Source organism: Armigeres subalbatus, chromosome 3, assembly GCF_024139115.2.
Source record: "Armigeres subalbatus isolate Guangzhou_Male chromosome 3, GZ_Asu_2, whole genome shotgun sequence".
NCBI classification, from domain to species: Eukaryota; Metazoa; Arthropoda; class Insecta; order Diptera; family Culicidae; genus Armigeres; species Armigeres subalbatus.
In genome coordinates, this window is record NC_085141.1 from 77,440,398 (window position 1) to 77,464,157 (window position 23,760).

General features: G+C 42.4%; 1 protein-coding gene and 2 long non-coding RNA genes across 3 annotated transcripts in view; 2 read left to right on the plus strand and 1 right to left on the minus strand.

The window, feature by feature from the left end:
• Positions 1 to 23,760, minus strand: part of LOC134224359 (ATP-binding cassette sub-family G member 1) — a 204,972-nt gene that overhangs the window by 150,250 nt on the left and 30,962 nt on the right. The gene's annotated exons all lie outside the window — the stretch shown is intronic.
• LOC134221211 (uncharacterized) lies at positions 9,441 to 10,073 on the plus strand. Its single transcript, XR_009982262.1, has 2 exons — positions 9,441 to 9,488; positions 9,599 to 10,073. It is a non-coding gene; the product is annotated as an uncharacterized LOC134221211 (long non-coding RNA).
• Positions 22,389 to 23,373, plus strand: LOC134219930 (uncharacterized). Its single transcript, XR_009981717.1, has 2 exons — positions 22,389 to 22,789; positions 22,900 to 23,373. It is a non-coding gene; the product is annotated as an uncharacterized LOC134219930 (long non-coding RNA).

Consider the following 23,760-nt stretch of genomic DNA (forward strand, 5'->3'; position numbering starts at 1 on the left):
TTGCCTAAATTAAGGTATAATGGGTCGTGCGACACCTCAAATTTCATGATTTCACAAAGCAATGGTTGGAATGATATTTTTAGGGTTCCTCGGTCACTTGAGTTCAATCCGGCCACAATCCGGAGGATCTCCTGAATGGACATTTTCTAAATTGAGCTGAAATAGGTCGTGCGAAACCTCAAACTTCATGATTTCTCAAAACATTGATCAGAATGATATTTTTAGGTTCCAAGGGCCACTCGGGATCAATCCGAGATCAATCGGACTGCTTCAAATATGGTGTATATAATAGAATGTGTCTAAGGTATAGGCTCTCGGTCATCCAAGTACTTAGATCTTTTTTCGGAAGATCTACAATTTTGCGAATACTAAATATGTACGTTAGTTTTAATAAAACGTCTTGAGTGCCTCGCAATAAGGGTGTTTTTTTCCAAATGTCCTCAATTTTTTAATGTTCCCAGGATTTCAGTTCAGTTTCAGGTCAACACAGTTGGCCACTTGTTCATATAAATCGAAATATTTAACCCCCGGGCCAGTCACGCCTGCTCCAACTTGATTGTTCAGTTTTGAACCATCGGTGTAGAACACAATTGATCCTGAGCGAAGATTTGGTTCACCATTTGTCCATATCCTTCGCTCAAGCTTAATTACAATCAAACATCGATAAAAGTTGTATCTTTTCTCATCCATCATTGTTAGCGATCAGTGAGCTACTTATTGTATTTGGAATACTTAGATGCACTTTCAGGTCACCTTCGAAGAAGTTCGGGCAAAGCGTCTAGTGCTTTGTTTGGCGTGCTTCTCATTGCACCCATTATGGAAAGGGAAGCTAATCTTTGAAGTTTTTCCAACTTCATTTGCACGGGTGGTGGTTATTTTGTTATAGGCCACCATATTAAAGCAGCACATGACATTCTGGGTTTCAAAATCACCGTATCAATTGAATCATTTTTGGCTTTAATCCCCACTTTATACCGAACGTCGCCTTACTCATCCATAAAGCACTTGTAGCTTTGCTAATTGCCTCTTCAAGATGTAAATTCCAATTACTGTCAAGTCGTACACCAAGATGCTTGACTGAATTTAAAGTTTAGTGCATTGAGTGCAATTCTGTCAGAAATGCAAGAAAGAAATGACAGATCTATTGTTGGCAAAACCTTAAAAATACTAAGATGGAGGAAAGAACAGGAAATTTTGATTGTGATAAAAAATATGAAGGAAGACGAGCAAGCGTAGTTGTCGACACCGACTACAGGTCCACTTAAATGAAATTGAAAATTAATGCGAATCATTCCATTTCAGAGAGAATCTCACATAGGAGAATCAATCGGATTGTGGAACAGTCCTTGTACAGTGAGATAATTCTAATTATGAAAACATCTGTAAAATAAAATTAATAATTAGAAATCTGAAGTTTTAGTTTCATTTTTACTAATATAGATATTAATCTGTGTCTAATTATGAATTTATGAAACTTAAGACCACGCTCCCCTTTCATTTTGCTTCGCTTGCCGACTGAGTCAGTGCCGGGTCGGGTGAATTTGTTTGTTTGGATATTAGCAGGAGAAGCAAAACCATACACATGAAAGGGGGAGATCGACCGGGCACTCCGTTTCAGCAAAACCAGTGGAGTAGAGGCGCATGATGATAAAATTGCGTCCAAACAAAGAAAGCGATGGCGATCAAGTCGCGAGCTAAGGAATGAACGTAGAGATAGCCACTTAGGATAATGATACTCGGTTGGTTGGCAACGTGTACAGCGAATAATTTTGATCGTTGCATTAATGCGAGTTGAGGATGCTGATATAAGCATGTGAATCAGAGAAATCACAGGAAAAAATATCACCGTGACCAGAATATTTGGGAAGCACATGTATTCCATTCCCTAATACCATTACCTGCCGGATTATATTATTTTTGGTAAAGGTGATGTTTCAAGTGATGAAAAACAAGTCATTTATTGAAAGGAACTGAGTGATAAAGGCAGATGACGAAAATAGGTGGTGTTATTCAAATAGATCTTCTTCATTATGTTTTGTTCTGAATCAGTAATTTATGATATTGTAAACTGCATATTTACCCAATTGCCCTACCCTTCTCTTTTTGTATTCATTACCGTAGATTGATGTGTGCTTACGCATGGCAATCCCACTGCGTATGTGTAGTTGAAAGCAACATCCTTGCTTTATCACAATTTTTCAAGCCACTAGAAGTTGCAAATTAATTTTGTTCAAACGAGTTGTACTATCTAAAAAGACTAGCCGAGTTGTTTGGCAACGAATAACTTAAACTGTTTTTACTTTCCCAAAAAGTTATCTTTGACTAAATGTTTTAGTTTGTGACTCTTCTATGTATCTGGATTTGCATTTACATATGTGTCATATATCAAATACTAAACCTCCAAAATAAACAAAAAATTAGAAAAAAATCAAATACTCAAAGCACCATGAGTATCAACCGTTTCCATAATTTGAAAGTGATATCGAACTGATATCGGACTGCATGTCGGACGAAGAAGCGGTAGTGGAGACTGCTGCTTCGATGAAGGTCAGTCCGATGACGCACATAAAGCCTTCATATAATTCCGCAAACTAGATATGCTTTCTATCCTGTCCTCATTTTTGCGAGTAAGAAGGGAAGGAAATTCCAAAATAGTCAACTTTAAGTTACCGTACGAATTATTCCTCATACAGATTTGATATTGTATCAGAATTTGTTTGTATGCATAGAATCAAAAAGTTGTATGGGGAACCATTGAGCTTGTCGTTATAAAAATGGATTAAATGTGAATTAAGTTTTAAATAAGTTATATGGATTTTCATTGCTAAATCCATAAACGCCATTTTTTTGTAGCTCGTAATTTAATGATTGTAGAAAGTGATGCATACTACCAGAGAAAAATAGTGATTAGGGGGAGGTCAACACACCGTCTTTATGCACATCGCCAAAGAATGTCCTAAGCACCCGTCTCTCGAATACTCCGAGATCTTGTAAGTCCTTCTCGAGCATGGTCCAAATTTCATGTCCGTAGAGGACTTCCGTTTTTTCACTGTATTTATCACATAACCGCTAAGGCATTAAGTTTACCGTAGCATAGTGGTAAAGCACCCGTCTAGCATAAGGGAGGTATGTGGTTCGATTAATCCAAAATTCCCACCCTCAGGAACCCTCTTGGTTAACAGACGCTCCACATATTTTCGCTTTTTATAGTCAATGTAAACCAAATAGAGATACTCTTGGAATTCGTTGCCCTGCTCTAAACCCGAGTAGCAAAAATTAAATTTGTTTTGATATCAGAAGCTTATGTATGACTTGACATTAGACTGGCCCAGATTACTATGGGGTGAAAAAAAATGTTGTTGAATTCCACTGGGCACCCCCCAGAATTGTGTCTTTGGGTGAGAAAATCAATCTCTGAAAATTTCAGCTCAATCGCTTGTTGCATAAGCTGGCGCATTTGATTTGAAGTTTGTATGGGGATTTCAGCCAAAATGTATAGGAAAATACACCTCCGTCACTCATTCGATCTGGAAATTGGTTCTGATTGCTCGATTGACCTCAGAATTGCAAAAACGGCAGTTGGTATGCTACAGAACAATTTCACAGAACATTGCATGATGATTAAATGAACTTTTATATAATTTTCGGCTGGTTTATTAAGAGCTGATTTGTGTATTTTTGGGTTTTTTGATCGAATCGCATCAGCCGAAACCTATATAAAAGTTCATTTAATCATCATACAATGTTCTGTGAAAATGTTCTGTAGCATACCAACTGCCGTTTTTGCAATTCTGAGGTCAATCGAGCAATCAGAACCATTTTCCAGATCGAATGAGTGACGGAGGTGTATTTTCCTATACATTTTGGCTGAAATCCCCATACAAACTTCAAATCAAATGCGCCAGCTTATGCAGCAAGCGATTGAGCTGAAATTTTCAGAGATTGATTTTCTCACCCAAGGACACAATTCTGGGGGTGCCCAGTGGAATTAGACAACTTTTTGTTTCCTGGGCCAGTCTACTTGACATGATATGAGCGCTTTGCTTCCTTCTGTAGTGCCGAGTATCGTTGACGAGCTAAGACTATGGCTCCTTTGATTTTTGATCGCTGTATAGCCGCTTTGGTTTCTCTTCGCTACTGTCTTCCACCAGGAGATATTGGCCAAACATAATGGATACGTTTGCGTGCGTTTTGACAGTTTTCCCATGGGAAAACTGTCAAAACGCACGGAAACGTATCAATTGTGTTTGGCCCAATACACCGTTCGCCCATAATATTCTCGCTGGGAGCTATAAAGGCGTTCTTTATGGCGGTCCATTGGTCTTCTACGCTGTCACCTTCCAGAACATCTGAGATTCCAGTTTTTCATCGAAGGATCTTTTCATCGTGGCATATTCCAGTCGATGTGTTAAACCATAATTCAACTTCCACCTCTTGTCGACGAACTTGCGCAATGCGCAGACTTACTTTGCTGACGAGGAGGTTAGGATCATACGCGATATCGGCACTACGTTCATTTCGTTCATTTTCCATTTTAGAACTCTGCGATCAGTTAAGAGTCATTGCCGTTCAAACAGTCCATGTTATTTCATGGCCGAAATATCAAAAAAATTGATTTTTGAGGAACAACAAGTTGTTGCCCCTATTCACTGGGCTGGGACTTTCATCGTAGATGATGCTTCTGGGTAAACAGACGCTCGATCAGTCAGCTCAGATTTGTTCAGAGTCCCACTCCACACCAGGTTTATTGCGCTTTAAGCGACACACGGTCGCTTTGATAGTGAATAGTTACATACACATGCAGCTTTTTATAAAAGCTTAACAAGGCCCACTATCAAAACCCATCACATCCTAGGCTAATGTTATGGATTTTATACAAGTTCGGGCGAGAGAGCTCAAACGTGTTCGTAAAATGTCGGAATCAGTAACTTTGTTCGTGTCGTTAGAAAACGGCGATGGCTTGGGTGCCGGAAACAGAACGGTTTCGTCAAACACCCACTTAATGACTCAAATTTTGTGTGAGTTTGACGTCAGCAATCAGCTGATCGGACAAAAGGACAAAAGGCATGTTCAACCGGATATTGATCCTACACCAAATCAGCAACCAAACCAGCGATTGCAAGATTGTATAATTATCTAGCTTTTTTGCATATGCTCAGTTCTTATACAAATTTTGGTAAGTTTTTTGTACAGAATTATTAGAAAATCTAACGATAATCAATTGGGTGTAGGAAGGCTCCCAGGTAAACCTGTGCGCCGATTGAAATTTCATCCGGAAGTTCCTCCAGGAATTCCTCCGGAAGTTCCTCCAGGAATTCCTGTGGAAGTTCCGTCAGGAATTCCTCCGGAAGTTCCATCAGGAATTCCTCCGGAAGTTCCGTCAGGAATTCCTCCAGAAGTTCCGTCAGGAATTCCTCCAGAAGTTCCGTCAGGAATTCCTCCGGAAGTTCCGTCAGGAATTCCTCCGGAAGTTCCGTCAGGAATTCCTCCGGAAGTTCCGTCAGGAATTCTCCGAAGTTCCGTCAGGAATTCCTCCGGAAGTTCCGTCAGGAATTCCTCCGGAAGTTCCGTCAGGAATTCCTCCGGAAGTTCCGTCAGGAATTCCTCCGGAAGTTCCGTCAGGAATTCTTCCGGAAGTTCCGTCAGGAATTCCTCCGGAAGTTGATTTCACAGAGAATTGCTCTCTAGCTAATGTCAAGAAAACAACAATGCGCAGGCTACACTACCTGCGAAGTACACAACGGCACCCTGTGGAAGCGTGGAACAGCAGACCTGTGGAAGCGTGAGTTATTGGGACTTGTAAGCTATGACCAGAGATATGTTGGACGCTCCTCCACAGATGTCGTCTCATCGTTTCGTAACCTATTTTAGTAGAACATCTGGGGTAACAGTACCAATAATGGAGGTATTAGTAGATCCACAAAAGAAAATAATTTTAAAAATTGATAATCATTTAGCTTCAGCTTAGCGTCAGCTTTAATATTTCATTCAATAGATAAACTAATAAATTTGCTAACAACAATGAGATAGATGTAATTTAACATCAACAATTACCAAATATTGCTTGCACCACTATGGGTACACTGTTCCTTTAGTGGCGGTAAAAATTAATTTTGGTTCCCATAGGGGTGCTATCCATTGGTTTCTTATGAGACTCGCCACTATCGGTACAGTTACACTACTATAGGTGCAAGGGAGTCAATTTTGTTAAGGAAAATCATTGTTTTCAATAGTTTTTCAAGCGAAATCTTAAGATAAGTTGCATTTAACAGGATATTTAAAACACGACGCATCAACTTAAACCATTGTAAATTGTATAAATATGATAAATCTCATTAAAACTCCACTACCTCCACTATTGGTGCTACCTCCAATAAGGGTACGGTTACCCTATTGGTTACTTTCAAAATATAAGCTCTTATATTTAGAAATTCATATGTGATGTATTGAGTACATTTTCGGTTATTTCTCAGTACTAGAATCATTCGGAAATTCAGAGTGGTATTCGAAAGTGCCAATATTCCCCTCTGTAAAACCGTGCTAATTTCGAAAATCGACCCACGCTGTCAAAAGTTATCACCGAAAGTGTAGTCAAAGTGGTAACCTTTTATACAAATAGAACAAATACGACAGAATCAGTAAGTTTCCGGCCTTGATCTAACTTTGTTTTTAATCCCAAATAATAGAACAAGAACGCAACTAAAAGCCATATTTTGTGTATGCTGCAACTCAGCAAAGGCAAAAAATGGTAGCCGCTGGTCTGGTTTTTATTCGCGAAATAATTGTTAGATAAAATTTGCATTGTTTCTAAAGGATTTGTTTTGAAAGCGGGTCCAAAATTACAAGACATGGTACTATGCTATCAATGAAAAAATAAATTTAGAATTCTTGGTTGTTACCACCGCTGCTAGGTTACCAGTAAAATATGCGCAATACTTGATGCTTGTCCACATCATGTGGAATATTTGTATCGATAAATATTTTGAAGGCATCCATCATCCTTCGATAGGTTACACATATTTTAGCCCATATTATAGAAAGTATAAAGTGACTATAGTGATTCAATATAAATTTTCTGAGCACTTTTCCTTTGGAAATGAAATTTATACTATCAATCGAGTAATTTCGTTAAATTTCAAAGCTCGCGCCTTCGATTCCATTTGCCACTGTAAATTAAAAAGAAAGCCTGTTGGTAACAGACTGCGGTATAGTCGTTGATATCAGACTAGGTGGAATTATTTTCACTACGGTTGGGTATTGCGCTTCGGCACACCTTTTTGCAACGGTCATGTTAACAAAACAGCCAGATGTAACAAGTTACTGAAATTTCCTGCAAAGCAAATGGTTTGGCTACGTAAAATTGTATTCATTGGTTCCCGAGCCAGTGACGAGAACGTTACCCCTGTCCCTAAACAAAAATTTTAGAACTTCAGCGCAAATTAAATTCCAAAAAATCCAGTCCGATCCAACACGCACCGCTGTCAATTTAAATTTATTTGACGCAACACTTCTCCGAATGAAACGATTTCCCAAACAGTTCCATTAACACTCGTTGATAAACATAGCGCCAACAGGGTGGGTTTGCCTCCGGGGATGGTGGTAATGAATGATCCGAGGGAGAATAAGAGTGAGATATGTGTATGAGCGGTATCGAACACACCATTTGGAGCTGGACGGGGACAAACGCCTTTTCGGAATGTTCACATATATTGGTTGGAGCTTGCTGAACGACACTAAACGCAAATTTGACTTTGTTAATACAAGTAACATGGGAGTTTATTCGTACATGTATTTATTTGCGAATATTTCCAAGTTCTGAGGATTGTTGGATTAAGAAAATGGATGCTCTTCAGTAACCCATAATTCAAACATGTTTTGTGCTAAGCAATCTTGTGTTAGGTTCAAATCCATAAACCGAGATTTGTACAGCTGAGCTCGAGTAATAAAAGGCTAAGTGTGCAGGTGTAGAGCACATTGCTCCATCTCCCCTATTGCGTTGTACATATCTGCATTCAACCGGCGAAAGTTCGTTTGTTTGTCAAACATCTCGCATTATTGCTGTTCAGTACTAAGTTCTTGTACCGTACTGAACGATGGGCATGGCTATTTTCAAGTTCCATGAACAGGATGTCACTTGCAATTATTTTATTCCAAGGCCACATAAAAAGTTTGCATATTCGCATGAAATGTAAACAAATCTAAAAAAAGGATTGCAAAGAAATAAAATATGTTTATTCTTGGAGCAATTTTGCAGAATGTGTCAAAAAGGAACACATCTGATATTTATCCATTCTTGACGGTGTTACTGCTTGCATTCATATATGGTACATGCTAATTTCATTCTAATTAAGCTAATTCGTTTAGAAATCTACCCTGTTATTTCCGTTTAGCGTGACGATGGATAAAAAAGAACGTAGATACAGAGAGAGTGACCCTACCGGCTCGCACTCTTTCGGATAAAATTTGGCATGTAAGTATTTTTTTTTTGTTTACGCTGAATAACCACAACGAATAAAAATATTCTCATAAATGTATGGCTGCAGGTATTGCGCAAGTCTTTTCTCCCCATGTTTGAATGACGACGAGATGCCGTTGGTTGACGGCGAATCTCCGGGTTGGGAGAAAATTCTCATTCTCAAATGGAACGATATACGAGATTGAAACTAATATTGCTGTACTCGGACACAACATTAAAAAAAATCTTTTATGTGATTGTTATGAATGATAAGTTGTAGTGGAAAACTTTTTTTTTGAAAAATTATTCCGTTGTAGTACAGAGGTTATTCGATTATACGTATGATGGGGTTTTCAAACATATAACTTATGGAAAAGATGTTTGAGATATTTGAGAGATGTATCTCCTGTAGACATTGTTACCGAATGCGTCAACAATGAGACACCCATGCATATAACCCTTAACTAATAAAGAAAACCCAAAAATTGTGAGACTACGCATGAAGTACCCAAAAAGGCGGAATACACGGGTAAATTGCCGACTACCTGTGTATTCCGTCTTCATCGTGTACCCACTAACGCTGCTACCACCCCTACCATCGAGGCGATTGGAAGATTGGAAGCAGATCCGGGGCGAAAAGAAAAAGAGGGAGCGAGGAAGGAGGAAAGCAGGGCGATAGACGGGGTAGTCGGTTGGTGAACGCTCGAGAAAGAGGAGTGAATTTCTGCTGAACGTGAAAAAAGAGAAGAGCATCGAGAAACGTGGTGCAATCTGCCAAATCCCAAAATACTGGTTCCGGACGGTAAATTTCGCCGTCCGTGACCGAAACCACCTTCTCGACTGGACACAGCGAGACTCGGAAAACCCACCGACCGAGTGAAAGCAACCTTCGAAGAGGCAGTGCTGATAGCCCTGTGAAAGTGTTGGCCCGAGTTAATTGTGAGCGCTAGGAACGGTTCTCAGCCCGGCGTGGGTCCTAGGCCGACCTTTTTGGAAGGAGTACACCCATTTCCGCGTACGAACACCAAGAAAAGTGAGCCGCTGCTACGCACTTAGCCACGTGGTCTTTCGTGCCCATCGCGGAACGAACCTCTGCGAGTACGAACACCGTCCATTCGTCCATTTTGGAATACTCATCTCCAGCCCGGCCGCTCGTAAAATCGCCGGAGTAAATAAACCCCTTTTCGAGCCGACGGCGAAGCTCCGCATCGGACGGGCACATCCTGTCACCCCAGTGGGAACTAGCCCCGGCGTGAACCCTACGGAAGTCCCAGTATCATCGTGCCAAGCGCAAAGCGACCCGGAGATCCAGCTCTACCTCGGCCGAAATCGACCCTCGTCCTTGGGGCGCCACGGAAGCCGAAGTTGCAGCCCTTCCGCGGCCGAATCCGAACCCCCCCCCCCTTGTGAGGCACCAAGCAACCTGGGGAATCAGGCACTCCCCTGCCGACGCCGGAATGGGCCAGACCATCGCTTCCCATCATCTCGCCGGCGGATCCCCGCCAAACATCCAAGGTATGAGCTCACATTTGTAAACGGCCGCAACGATTCTTACTAACCCGAACTAACTACTAATTCTAAGAATGAAAAAAGAAAATTAAATGAAATTAAGTAAAATGTAACAATTATGTTCCTTCATTTGAACTACTAGTCCTGAACTGCATGGGATTGTCTTGGCTCATTGTGGTTGTCCGCTGCTCCACCTTTGTCTCTGTGTGTCCCTAAGCAGGTTCAAACCGACCCTGAGAAACCCCAACGAGGCGAGCTAGTTTGGGACGTTAGGACGTCCGCTCCACAGACGTGAGGACGTCGAAGGAGATTGTTTCAATTGGCGATCCACGTAAAGTTATAAAAATATTCTTCAACTAGTTTACGAATATTTTTGCACCTGCTTGGGGAGACCCACGAATGGTTTGTCGTGGTTTATCTAGTGGATTTTCTTGGTGACGTCAGTGAAGTGATTTGTGGCTGGGGGAAAGTTTGTTTGATCTCTTACTGCGCTCTTACTAGTCCGAGTCACTCACAGCGATAAAGGCAATTTTTTTGAAAGGCTTCGGATTTGATAAACTAGTATATTAATTGAATTTGTATCATATTTCTTAGTTTCACTATATTATTTTCTTTCTATTTTCATTTACTCTGAATTGAACTTATTATTGAATGTAAATATAGGCTAGGTTTTTTTTCTCTTTTTTTAAATTTATTCACTGAATTTACAAAAAAAACTAGAATTCGAGATGGCCGAAGGTGGCTCAAGCTTAGGAATTAGGGAGGAAGACTTAAATAGACTATTCTACGACATTCGCGTCGATCATCTTAACGAAGATGAACTCGATTTTGAGTTAGAGATTAGGGATATTGTATTTGGACATGATGAAACGATGTGCCGGAAAAGAAGAGTTTTAAGGGAAAGATTGAAGCAGGAGAAAGCAGAAGAAGGACTTGAGAAGTGTTCGTTGAAACGGAATCCGATTGAGGAGGTAGTAGCCAGAGGAGAAAATTCGGTTGATAAAGGCCTCAGTTGAAGGCTCAACTAAGGATGCACCACCTAGGTGCCAGTCAGCTCTGCTGCACTTAGGAAATAGGGTAAGGCTAGTCAAAAGCTGCATTGCACCAGAAGAACAACCACAGCTTAATGAAATTCTAATGACAGTTCTGTCGCTGCTGTGGGAGTTTTTCTATAAGAAAACTCCAAGGGAACAGCTGGGTTTGGACTGGCTTTTCAATGATCGGGTTACAACCTCGACCGATCAGATAGCAACGCCACGTCAGTCATCGGTTGACGATGATATTTTCGGGTCACTTCAGAGATTGGGATTGATGGGGTCGGAAGATACGCAAACTAATGATGATGTCAGGGAAGGTTTATTGAAGCTCGAACACGAACTATATCTTTTAAGGAAGTTTAAAGATGTTCATTCTAACCGTCATACAAACTGCAGTAGTGCAGCAAATACCACGGGTATCAATCAAACTATCTGTACAGGAACAGTGCCGAAAGAATCAGGGGCAGGGCGAGTGACCACCACTAGGCAAGTGGACTTCTCAGAACCGTCCTGGTCACAAGAGACACAGGCCAATAGGGGTTCAATACAAGTGACCGATTTTGGTCATTGGAAAAATTGTGGTATAAATATGGGGCACCAAGATACTTTCGCTAGAAGTACCGTTGGTTACCCAGCAATTAATACGGTAACGAATCCTACTTTAGTGAACACGGTACCGAGAATGGCGTCATCGATCAACCCTAGTTCTTATTATAATTTACCGACAGGTACACTGGCCTATCGTTCGCCCCCGCCAATAAATTCTTGGTTTCCCTTAACCAGTGTTCAGGAAACCCCACGCCAAACATCTTCGTTTGCTGCTTCCGATTTTTCGGGAGATAAGTGGAAGCTAGCACCGTATGTTCCCAGGGAACACGCCTTCACTCCATCGCGGTCTTCATCCGAATACACCCCGTTGTCATGGGGACCGGACTGGATTCAAAACCCCCTACCGAGTAGTAGGACAGGACCAGTCAATAATCAGAGGTCTTCTAGCATGATCAGTCAGGTGCACAGCCAAGTCCCAGCATCGCTGGTAATAGGTAACATGCCAAACACTCCTTTTCCCGTTTGGGACCCAACTAATAGACCGTATAGCCGTAAATCCCTACCAGTATCTAAGTGGAAGGTCGAAAAGTACGCTGGCACTGACCAGGGACTCAAATTAAACGAGTTTCTGCATTTGGTTTTCCAATTGGCTCTCTCCGAAAATATTTCGGAACCGGAACTCTTCGATTCTGCCTTCCACCTGTTCACAGGTCCAGCACTTAGCTGGTACATGTCCATGCGATCAGCGGGAAGATTGGGCAACTGGGCCCATTTAGTAACAGAACTCAGAAAAACTTTCGCTCATCCGGAGCTAGATTCGCTAGTCCGGAGTAAAATTTATCAAAGACGACAGCAAAGGAACGAAACATTCCAAGAGTTCTATTATGAGATGGAAGGAATGTTTCGTTCAATGATAAACCCCATGACTGAAGGAGAAAGACTTGACATTCTCAGAAGAAATATGCGAGCGGACTATAAGAAGGCTTTGCTCTGGAAACCCCTTGCAAACCTTTCGGAACTATTGGAGGCTGGTCATATGATAGATGCCTCCAATTTCTCACTGTTCGCAAAAGTATTTGGATCTGAGAAAACCACCAATCTTATTTCAGCGGGAAAACCATCACTTGAAGAAAATAAATATACAAATCGTTCGTCGAATTCAAAATCACAGGAAAAATATTTCACCAAAAATAAAGAAATAAAACCCCACCCACCTAATAAGGAGAATAATGGTAAAAGCGAACCCAAAAACCCAACTCCATCTAATAAACCCATAGGCCATGAGCCCGCCCGAGAGGGAGGGTCAAAGCCATCGAGAACCCTAGAATACTTAGTAAGTGGCTACACGCCACCACGAAGATATGAGTGTCTAAATTGTCGCCAAGCTAATCATAACCTAGAACAATGCCGAGGCTACAAGGGCGGTTTGTTATGTCTGGTATGTGGCTTTAAGGGATTCGAAACCCAAAATTGCCCATACTGCAAAAAAAACGGGCTTCAGGCGATCGAAAATCGCCGATCGTCGAGCCCGTCTTTACACGCGTAAACTCTTACCCGATCGGAATCACCCTTCCGAGTGGTGGGAACCTGTATCGGAAGAGTGCTATGATTTACAATCCACCGAATCCCTAAATATTTCGCTATCTCAGTTGAATGACAACAGGCCATACGCGGCCATTAAAATATATGGTATTCCATCTAAAGGTCTGCTCGACTCTGGCAGTCAGCTGACCATTATCAGCGTAGAAATTTATAATAAACTCCGTGGAGGCAAACTTCAACCTTTGAAGCGGCCTACTAAGATTCACTCAGCTAATGGGTCTGAATTAAGAATTTTAGGTCAAATGTTCATTCCATTCAACTTCCAAGGCAGTTTAAAAATTATCCCTACTATTGTAGTACAAGACCTTGTCGTTGATTGTATTCTAGGAATGGATTTTTGGCGCAAGTTTCGTATATGGCCCACCGTACAAAGCTGTAACGTGTGCACCGTAGACGAAGTGCGTCTCGAAACCATTTCACAGCCCCTTCTCACCGAAAATGAAAGCATTCAGCTGGAGGAGACCAAAAAACTATTCAAAGTGGCGGTCGCTGACGAACTTTCAGTGACTCCGCTGACAGAACATCGGATCGAAATATCGGACGAGTGGAAAGGTAAACCTCCAGTACGGCAGTACCCATATACCACAGACAAACAGACGTAACAGCTAGAACAATTTGTTTCAAAATCCATCGCCCAGTTATTTTACCACCTAATGTGCATGTTGTACGAAACACAGTTTAGTACGACAATGTCAACAGAAGGCGCTAGTGTGAGATGTCAAATACAAAGGTATACGATGCCCGCGCCCCTGGATGTGAAACTCGCAAGCAGTTGAATTTAAAAAGGCCGTTGAGCTCATGGTCGATGGGAATTTTCTCAGTGTTACGTCTGTTTGTCTGTGCATATACATTGTCCCCCAAGGTCCAACAGAAGGTCGCGAGGGAACTCGATCGAATGCTTCATATCGGTATAATCGAACGAGCCCATTCTGACTGGTCATCTAATGTGGTGCCCGTTATAAAACCGTCGGGAAAGGTGCGCCTATGCTTAGATGCAAGGAAAATAAATGAACGAACAATTCGAGACGCATACCCCTTGCCCCATCCAGGACGAATCCTGAGTCAGTTGCCGAAGGCGCGGTATTTAAGTACCATTGATCTTTCCGAAGCATTTCTCCAAATACCTTTGGAGAAAAGCTCGCGTCGGTATACGGCCTTTAGCATACAGGGCAAGGGTATGTTTCAGTTTACTCGTCTTCCTTTCGGGCTTGTCAACAGCCCTGCTTCTCTATCCAGATTAATGGACAGGGTGCTGGGGCACGGGGAGCTCGAACCGAACGTCTTCGTCTACCTAGACGATATAGTCATCGTGACGGAGACGTTCGAAGAGCATATTCAGCTCTTACAGGAAGTGGCTCGTCGTCTAACCCTAGCAAACCTTTCTATTAATTTAGAGAAATCTAAATTCGGTGTTGAAGAGTTGCCATTCCTAGGATACCTGCTCTCCACGGATGGTCTCCGGGCCAATCCTGAGAAAGTACGAGCCATAGTGGAATATGAGAGACCAACCACTATAACTAAACTGCGCCGCTTCCTAGAATGGCCAACTATTATCGCCGATTTATCGACGACTTTAGCGGGATCACTTCCTCTTTATCGGACCTGTTAAAAACCAAGTCCAAAATCCTGGGCTGGAACGAGGCCGCTGAAGAGGTTCAATAAAATCAAAGAAAATTGATTTCTGCTCCAATTCTTTCTTCTCCAGATTTTAATCTAGAATTTACAATCCAGACAGACGCCAGTGACGTGGCAGTGGCCGGAATCCTAACTCAAAAGCAAGATGGACTGGAGAAAGTTATTGCTTACTTCTCGCATAAAATGACAACCCCACAAAGGAACTATCATGCATGCGAGAAGGAAGCTTTAGCTGCTCTCCTGTCCATCGAGGCTTTTAGAGGCTACGTTGAGGGATCACACTTTACCCTAGTGACCGATTCATCTGCCTTAACCCATATAATGACGGCCAAGTGGAAGACGGCATCTAGGTGCAGTAGGTGGTGTCTGGAATTACAGCACCACAATATGACGATAATTCATCGAAAGGGAAAAGAAAACACGGTACCAGACGCCCTCTCTCGTGGGGTATCCACCCTGGCCGTTAAGACAGGTAATCCCATTTCTAGTCCTTCCGAGGATGCTAATCCTATGAACTCGGACACTCATTGGTACGAGCAAATGATGGATGAAATTGTTCTGAATCCGGAAAATAATGTCGATTACCAAATTAGGGAGGGAAAACTGTATCGATACCTTTCCACTCCCGGGTCAATCCACGACCTGCGGTTTGACTGGAAAGAGGTACCGGCTCCTCAAGAGCGGTCAGCGGTTTTAGAAGAAAATCATGACAATTCCCTGCACCTGGGTACCGACAAAACTTTGGCTCGAATCCGGCAGCGCTATTTTTGGCCAAGGATGGCTATCGATGTCCGACAACATGTTCAAAATTGCACAGTATGTAAAGAATCCAAGGGAGCTAATGTTGCACTGTGTCCTCCTTTAGGAGAGCAACGCATTACCACCCATCCCTGGCAAATTATAGCTCTTGACTTTGTTGGCCCACTTCCTAAAAGTAAAAAACAAAATCAGTATAGGTATCTTTTCTGTAATCGATTTGTTTAGCAAATGGATTATGCTGGTGCCTTTTCGAAGAATCGATAGTGTCGTCCTCTGCACCACTCTTCGTGACCAGTGGTTCTTCCGCAATTCGGTGCCGGAAGTGGTTATAACCGACAACGCGTCATGCTTTCTTTCGCGGGAATTTCGTATGCTAGTGGAACGATTTGAGATCAGACACTGGCTAAATTCAAAATATCATTCCCAGGGCAACCCTGTGGAATGTGTTCACCGCACGGTAAATGCAGCAATCCGCACCTACGTGCGGGAGGACCAACGTTTATGGGACAGTAGGATCTCAGAAATCGAGACGGTCCTTAACAATTCCTTACACACAGCGACTGAACTCACGCCATATTTTGCCACACATGGATACGAAATGTTGATTAAAGGACCTGACCATCGGCGCGGTGAACCGGAGATTGGTCAATCTCCCGAGGACAGGTCTAAACAACAGTCCGACCTGTATGGCAAGATAAGCGATTTAGTAAAAGAAAATCTCAAAAGGGCTCATGCTGAGAGCCAGAAAAAATACAACCTTCGGCACAGAAGATTCGGAAAAGAGTTCCAGGCAGGACAAATGGTGTTCCGCCGGAACATGAAGCTTTCCAGTGCCGCAGACCACTATAATGCCAAATACGGCCCACTATTTCTGCCTGCTCGGGTGCTGAAGAAAAAAGGGTCGTCGTCTTATGAGATTGCGGATCTCGATGGCAAATCGATGGGGGTTTGGCCGGCCGACAGAGCCGTAGCGTGGACTCCCAGCGCCCTTGGCGAAACCGTTATTGGGTTCCCCTTACTTTCATGCATGTTCAAAACAAATGGCATGATAGGAGCTGTTTTTCTTTCATTATCAACATTTTTAGCGTGGTGGATTTAATAAATGTTTGCTTTATGAATTCCTTAAGCCTCTATAACTTACATGTGTCCATATAGGTGTAAGGATTATAAAAATGACCAGAACATTTCTAAAATCCGTTTTATAGAAATTTCAACGATTTTCTTAACCTTCGGGGACCCTCGCCGTTGTAAAAAGTACAACACTTTCGAAAAAAGCACGCTTATTTTCACAACAGAAGCGGGACTGCGTGAGCGGACCAGGACCAAGCGAGTCCCGGAAGGTTAAAGATTAAATAAATCTACGCAAATAAAAATACTAGATCCAGTAGTGCTTGTGTTACCGACACAAAATCCAGACTTCCTTGTTGTGAATTCACGTGGATCTAGCTAGGCCAATAAAATCCATCTCAATTGTGCCGATCAGTGGTTGGATCACTTTCGGACGTAGTCACAACAAGAAGAACCCTACTTTGGAGTGGATTGAATGACCTTCGGAATCGCCATTGAACCTTGGTCGGTAATTTGAAAGAACTACTCTACTGGACTTATAGTGTTAGGGTAGGATATTTTTCGACTGGATAAGATGTAATACTCGGAAGTTGGTTTTCTCAGTCTAAAGAATCAGGACGATATTATTCTTACGTGCCCGACGTTTCTTGAAGGTTTGTATAGTCTGTCGTCTATCGTAAATAATTGTAAACCACATTCGATCAGTGGTGGAGAGGGTGCTTTCATGCTCGCTTTCTGTGAAATTTTGAAAAGTAATTTAAAGATTGGGTTTCTTTTCTAACATACAACAGCTGCAACGTCGGACAAGTAAAAAAACATCGTCCTGATTCTTCAGACTGAGATAGCTAATTCAACTTGGAGAGAATTAGTGTAAGGTAAGAATAGCGATTTGACCAAGTCGTATGAAAAAAGACAACTTTGGGCCTATTCGGATCAAAATATATCAATTCCTAGAGTGGGCCTATCGGTAGTTTGGTGGCATTGGTTGAATTGGTTAGGCCAATAAATTTTCACCCTTATACAATTGTCTGTTTAAATGAATCGAAAATTTCACAGGATCAAATGCGATCGTTATGGTCCGAATTTTTCTCAAATTAAAACAAACTCCCCTATCACTACATCCGAGTATCTATTACTTGGAAAGGGCTTAGATTTCTTAATCACGAACAAAAATTATACGCGTTTTTTTAAAATCTACTCTATGTTTTGCCTTTGGCGTGTTGAAGTCCTCATCTAGGGCTTCTTCCCCAGAAACTTGTTTCATTCTTCTTTTTATTAATATTTCCTGATCCTTTCTATTTTCACTTCCTTTTTCATCAAGTAAATTATAAAAAGTAGTCAGTGAAGATGCTCCCTGAGCTACCGTGCGGGACCGAAATCCGTACAGCACCTAAATCCGTCCACCTCATGAGATATCAATAAATTAAAGAAGGTTAAAGGTAATTAATGTAGGAATAATTAATCTTATCCTGTTCAGATACTTGACAATAAGCTTTTAGGGCATAGAATTGGAAAGAAGGCTTTGAAATTAAAACCACAAAAATCAAAAACAAATCTCCACCCAACAAACGCGGAGTTTGTGCCGCCATTTTGTTTTCGGGTAGAGCATAATTGCACCAAAAGTAACTGTGTTTTAATTGCTAATTGCAAACCATTACATAAGATAAGCGGAATACAATTTTAAGGGGTCGCTTCTCAAGGTGCATATCGAATTATTTACAGTGGTAGTTTAGTAAATCAGACTGTTTCAATTTTAATAGTTAGTTAAGAAATAGCTGTACGGATTTTGATCCTTTGATTCGAAATCCGTCCACGGTGGACGGGTTTCGAGTTAGGTGTAGTTGATTTAATTCATTATTTTATCATGTTTGTCTTAGTTTTTCATGAGTAAATGTGACACACTTCAAAAGTAGAAGCCTTCATGCGCCTGTGTCAATGACAAACGTTTTATTTACATTCGATTCCTATTTTCTAATGACTTTTTCATATACTAAGGTGCTTAAGTGTACGGATTTCGATGCCCCACGGTACAGAGAACAGACATGGATGCTCGAACAAAATTTCGTTAAAAACGTGTGTAAAGATTTAAATCGCACCTCAGCGCCACCAACGCAGGCTGCCCGACATAAAAAGTCAATCTCACTAAGCGATGGCGTTGGCATACACTACACAAATAATGTAGTGCTGCCACCTAGGAGTGAGCCTAGGAGCAATTCGGAATGAACACTAGCGTTAAAAAGCAAAACACGGCAAAATTTAACCACATTAATCAGCAAACTGCGATTTAAATATTTACACACGTTTTTAACGAAATTTTGTTCGACCATCCATGTCTGTTCTCTGTGCTAGCACTGCGCAACGGAAGCATAACGACATACTTAAAATTGACCAGTACAAACTTTACACAACCACGCAAATGAAGATGAACGTCTGTTCTATGTGCCTGAGCCTACGTTCTGTTACGTGTATCAATTATTGACGGAAAAAGTCCTTTCGAAAATAAATAAAACGGTTGATTGCGGATGTTAGTCCCCGAGGGAAATGTCTGTTAAGGTCACTCCTCACGGAATCCAGGTTTCAAAGTGCTCGCGTTTTCGGGGGCACACCACTCGATACGGAAGCAACGCACAACTGTCATTTTTATTTTTTCACGCATGCTGCGACGCAGCAAAGCTAAATCAACAAAAATGACAGTTGTGCGCCGCCTCCGTATCGATTTTAGCCGATGAGACCCTCAGCATCAATAAAACAATGAGTTACCATAAACCCTCACGAATCGAAGAAAATTCAAGTGGTATTCATCCACCTCCTAGAAAAAATCTTGATGAGATTTGTCATCATTTCCTATAGTTCAATTCTGGATTTCGGCGCCCCCTAAAGGCCTGGCGCCCTTGGCGGGGGCCAACCTGGCCAACCACACGCTACGGCGCTGCCGGCCGAGCATTTGAAACCGGGATAACGGCTTCTAATCCATATACCATCACACCGATACCGTCCACAATTTAGGGTTGGCGAAGTTTGTAGATTTTTATCAAAAAAATAAATCATTTTTGTAAGAAGTTTGTGCCCCGTAAATCTTCAAACGAACAATGAACTTTCAGTGGTAGGTTTGTTTTGGTTTAGGTTTTTTTTTGATTTTTTGGTTTTATTTTTAGCAAACTGAAGTTGACGGCGATGACCGCGGCGAAGGCGAAAAATGAGTGCGTTCAATGAATCATATCGCCTCACAATCTATAGAAAAACACTCAATGTGAATGAGTCAATGCTTGGGAACAAATCTGAAAATTTGAATGGTTGAACCCTGGTTGCACCCAGTTCGCAAGAATAATTAATATTTCATTGAATGATAATAAATTACCACTGAGGCTTGGAGAGCCTCAATGGAGGGAAGGTACGTAAAAGACGGTAGGCGTCTTTCGGATAAGCATAGGATAAAAATAAAACTAGTTTAGACATTTTTACAATGTTATGGAAACTCATATGTGAATATGTACGTTATGTGGAAGATATTGATTTGAAAAATGTATTGGAGGTAACCACTTTCCCTTCGATGGGACTCGAACCCATGACCCTACAGTACGCTAGACTGGTGCTTTAACCAACTAAGCTACGAAGGACCTCCGTCGGCCTTCGCAACCTAGCGGCTACTGAACGAGCTCGAGATTCCCAAATTGGACGCATAGTCAAATCACTCGCAATCCATTTCTCAAGCCAATACTTCCACATGTGTATTGTACACGTCCACATTAGAGGAGCGTGAGTATTTAGAATGTCTGGCTGCTATACACATTCTTCATCAGCAACGGTACTGATCAAGTGAGGTTGTGTAAGCTATTTGCCAGTCGGTCGTCAAGCTCAGACCCGACCGCATTGCGTAGGCAAGAGCACGCAACTCAAGTTCAGTTCAATCAAAGGTAATTGCCTATTTCCGGGGATTAAACCACCCGACTTGGACGTTAATTTACAATGTTATGGAAACTCATATGTGAATATGTACGTTATGTGGAAGATATTGATTTGAAAAATGTATTGGAGGTAACCACTTTCCCTTCGATGGGACTCGAACCCATGACCCTACAGTACGCTAGACTGGTGCTTTAACCAACGACCGGTGCTTGACGACCGACTGGCAAATAGCTTACACAACCTCACTTGATCAGTACCGTTGCTGATGAAGAATGTGTATAGCAGCCAGACATTCTAAATACTCACGCTCCTCTAATGTGGACGTGTACAATACACATGTGGAAGTATTGGCTTGAGAAATGGATTGCGAGTGATTTGACTATGCGTCCAATTTGGGAATCTCGAGCTCGTTCAGTAGCCGCTAGGTTGCGAAGGCCGACGGAGGTCCTTCGTAGCTTAGTTGGTTAAAGCACCAGTCTAGCGTACTGTAGGGTCATGGGTTCGAGTCCCATCGAAGGAAAGTGGTTACCTCCAATACATTTTTCAAATCAATATCTTCCACATAACGTACATATTCACATATGAGTTTCCATAACATTGTAAATTAACGTCCAAGTCGGGTGGTTTAATCCCCGGAAATAGGCAATTACCTTTGATTGAACTGAACTTGAGTTGCGTGCTCTTGCCTACGCAATGCGGTCGGGTCTGAGCTTGACGACCGACTGGCAAATAGCTTACACAACCTCACTTGATCAGTACCGTTGCTGATGAAGAATGTGTATAGCAGCCAGACATTCTAAATACTCACGCTCCTCTAATGTGGACGTGTACAATACACATGTGGAAGTATTGGCTTGAGAAATGGATTGCGAGTGATTTGACTATGCGTCCAATTTGGGGAATCTCGAGCTCGTTCAGTAGCCGCTAGGTTGCGAAGGCCGACGGAGGTCCTTCGTAGCTTAGTTGGTTAAAGCACCAGTCTAGCGTACTGTAGGGTCATGGGTTCGAGTCCCATCGAAGGGAAAGTGGTTACCTCCAATACATTTTTCAAATCAATATCTTCCACATAACGTACATATTCACATATGAGTTTCCATAACATTGTAAATTAACGTCCAAGTCGGGTGGTTTAATCCCCGGAAATAGGCAATTACCTTTGATTGAACTAGTTTAGACAGTTAGAATAATTATACCATGAATAAAAGCAGGAATGACAGTCTTCGGAATGAGTTAGGGCCCACTGAATGTAGATGAAAAGGATGAGTGAATGAGTATTACCTAGTTTCTAAACGTTAATGATTCACAGGATCTTAAAGGGAAGTAAGCTTATCCCTGGGATCCTTAATAGAAGTTCATTTTTTTCTCAGAAAATAGTGTAGTGAAGAAGAAATATATAGTTGTAGATAAAACCGGACATTGCATCAATCAATAACAGCCTTTGTCAAGAAAGTTCATTTATCAAGTGCAGTGAATGCAAACGGGTACGAGCATTTAAATATTTTTAGATCCAAACCGCCTCCCTATTATTGAATTACAAAACTGGTGTCCAAAAGAACGTTGACTGATTACCCGCAGTACCTTGCCATATGAGTGGAAAAATTAAGCCTTTACGAAGGCTCAATTTTTCCCCCATCGGAGAGGCAATTGTTACCGAATGCGTCAACAATGAGACACCCATGCATATAACCCTTAACTAATAAAGAAAACCCAAAAATTGTGAGACTACGCATGAAGTACCCAAAAAGGCGGAATACACGGGTAAATTGCCGACTACCTGTGTATTCCGTCTTCATCGTGTACCCACTAACGCTGCTACCACCCCTACCATCGAGGCGATTGGAAGATTGGAAGCAGATCCGGGGCGAAAAGAAAAAGAGGGAGCGAGGAAGGAGGAAAGCAGGGCGATAGACGGGGTAGTCGGTTGGTGAACGCTCGAGAAAGAGGAGTGAATTTCTGCTGAACGTGAAAAAAAAGAGAAGAGCATCGAGAAACGTGGTGCAATCGGCCAAATCCCAAAATACTGGTTCCGGACGGTAAATTTCGCCGTCCGTGACCGAAACCACCTTCTCGACTGGACACAGCGAGACTCGTAAAACCCACCGACCGAGTGAAAGCAACCTTCGAAGAGGCAGTGCTGATAGCCCTGTGAAAGTGTTGGCCCGAGTTAATTGTGAGCGCTAGGAACGGTTCTGAGCCCGGCGTGGATCCTAGGCCGACCGATCCTTTTTGGAAGGAGTACACCCATTTCCGCGTACGAACACCAAGAAAAGTGAGCCGCTGCTACGCACTTAGCCACGTGGTCTTTCGTGCCCATCGCGGAACGAACCTCTGCGAGTACGAACACTGTCCATTCGTCCATTTTGGAATACTCATCTCCAGCCCGGCCGCTCGTAAAATCGCCGGAGTAAATAAACCCCTTTTCGAGCCGACGGCGAAGCTCCGCATCGGACGGGCACATCCTGTCACCCCAGTGGGAACTAGCCCCGGCGTGAACCCTACGGAAGTCCCAGTATCATCGTGCCAAGCGCAAAGCGACCCGGAGATCCAGCTCTACCTCGGCCGAAATCGACCCTCGTCCTTGGGGCGCCACGGAAGCCGAAGTTGCAGCCCTTCCGCGGCCGAATCCGAACCCCCCCCCCTTGTGAGGCACCAAGCAACCTGGGGAATCAGGCACTCCCCTGCCGACGCCGGAATGGGCCAGACCATCGCTTCCCATCATCTCGCCGGCGGATCCCCGCCAAACATCCAAGGTATGAGCTCACATTTGTAAACGGCCGCAACGATTCTTACTAACCCGAACTAACTACTAATTCTAAGAATGAAAAAAGAAAATTAAATGAAATTAAGTAAAATGTAACAATTATGTTCCTTCATTTGAACTACTAGTCCTGAACTGCATGGGATTGTCTTGGCTCATTGTGGTTGTCCGCTGCTCCACCTTTGTCTCTGTGTGTCCCCTAAGCAGGTTCAAACCGACCCTGAGAAACCCCAACGAGGCGAGCTAGTTTGGGACGTTAGGACGTCCGCTCCACAGACGTGAGGACGTCGAAGGAGTTGTTTCAACATTTTGGAGTACATAATTTGATCTACCAAGAATCCGGTCTCGTTTCAAACGACGTGCATGACCTTGATCAAAATGCGATTAAATCTATGAATCAGAATACTGATGCTTTTATCGTTTATGTGAAATGTGAGGAGTGTATTACAAAGCTGAAAATATCCTTTTCAATGGGATAGGTT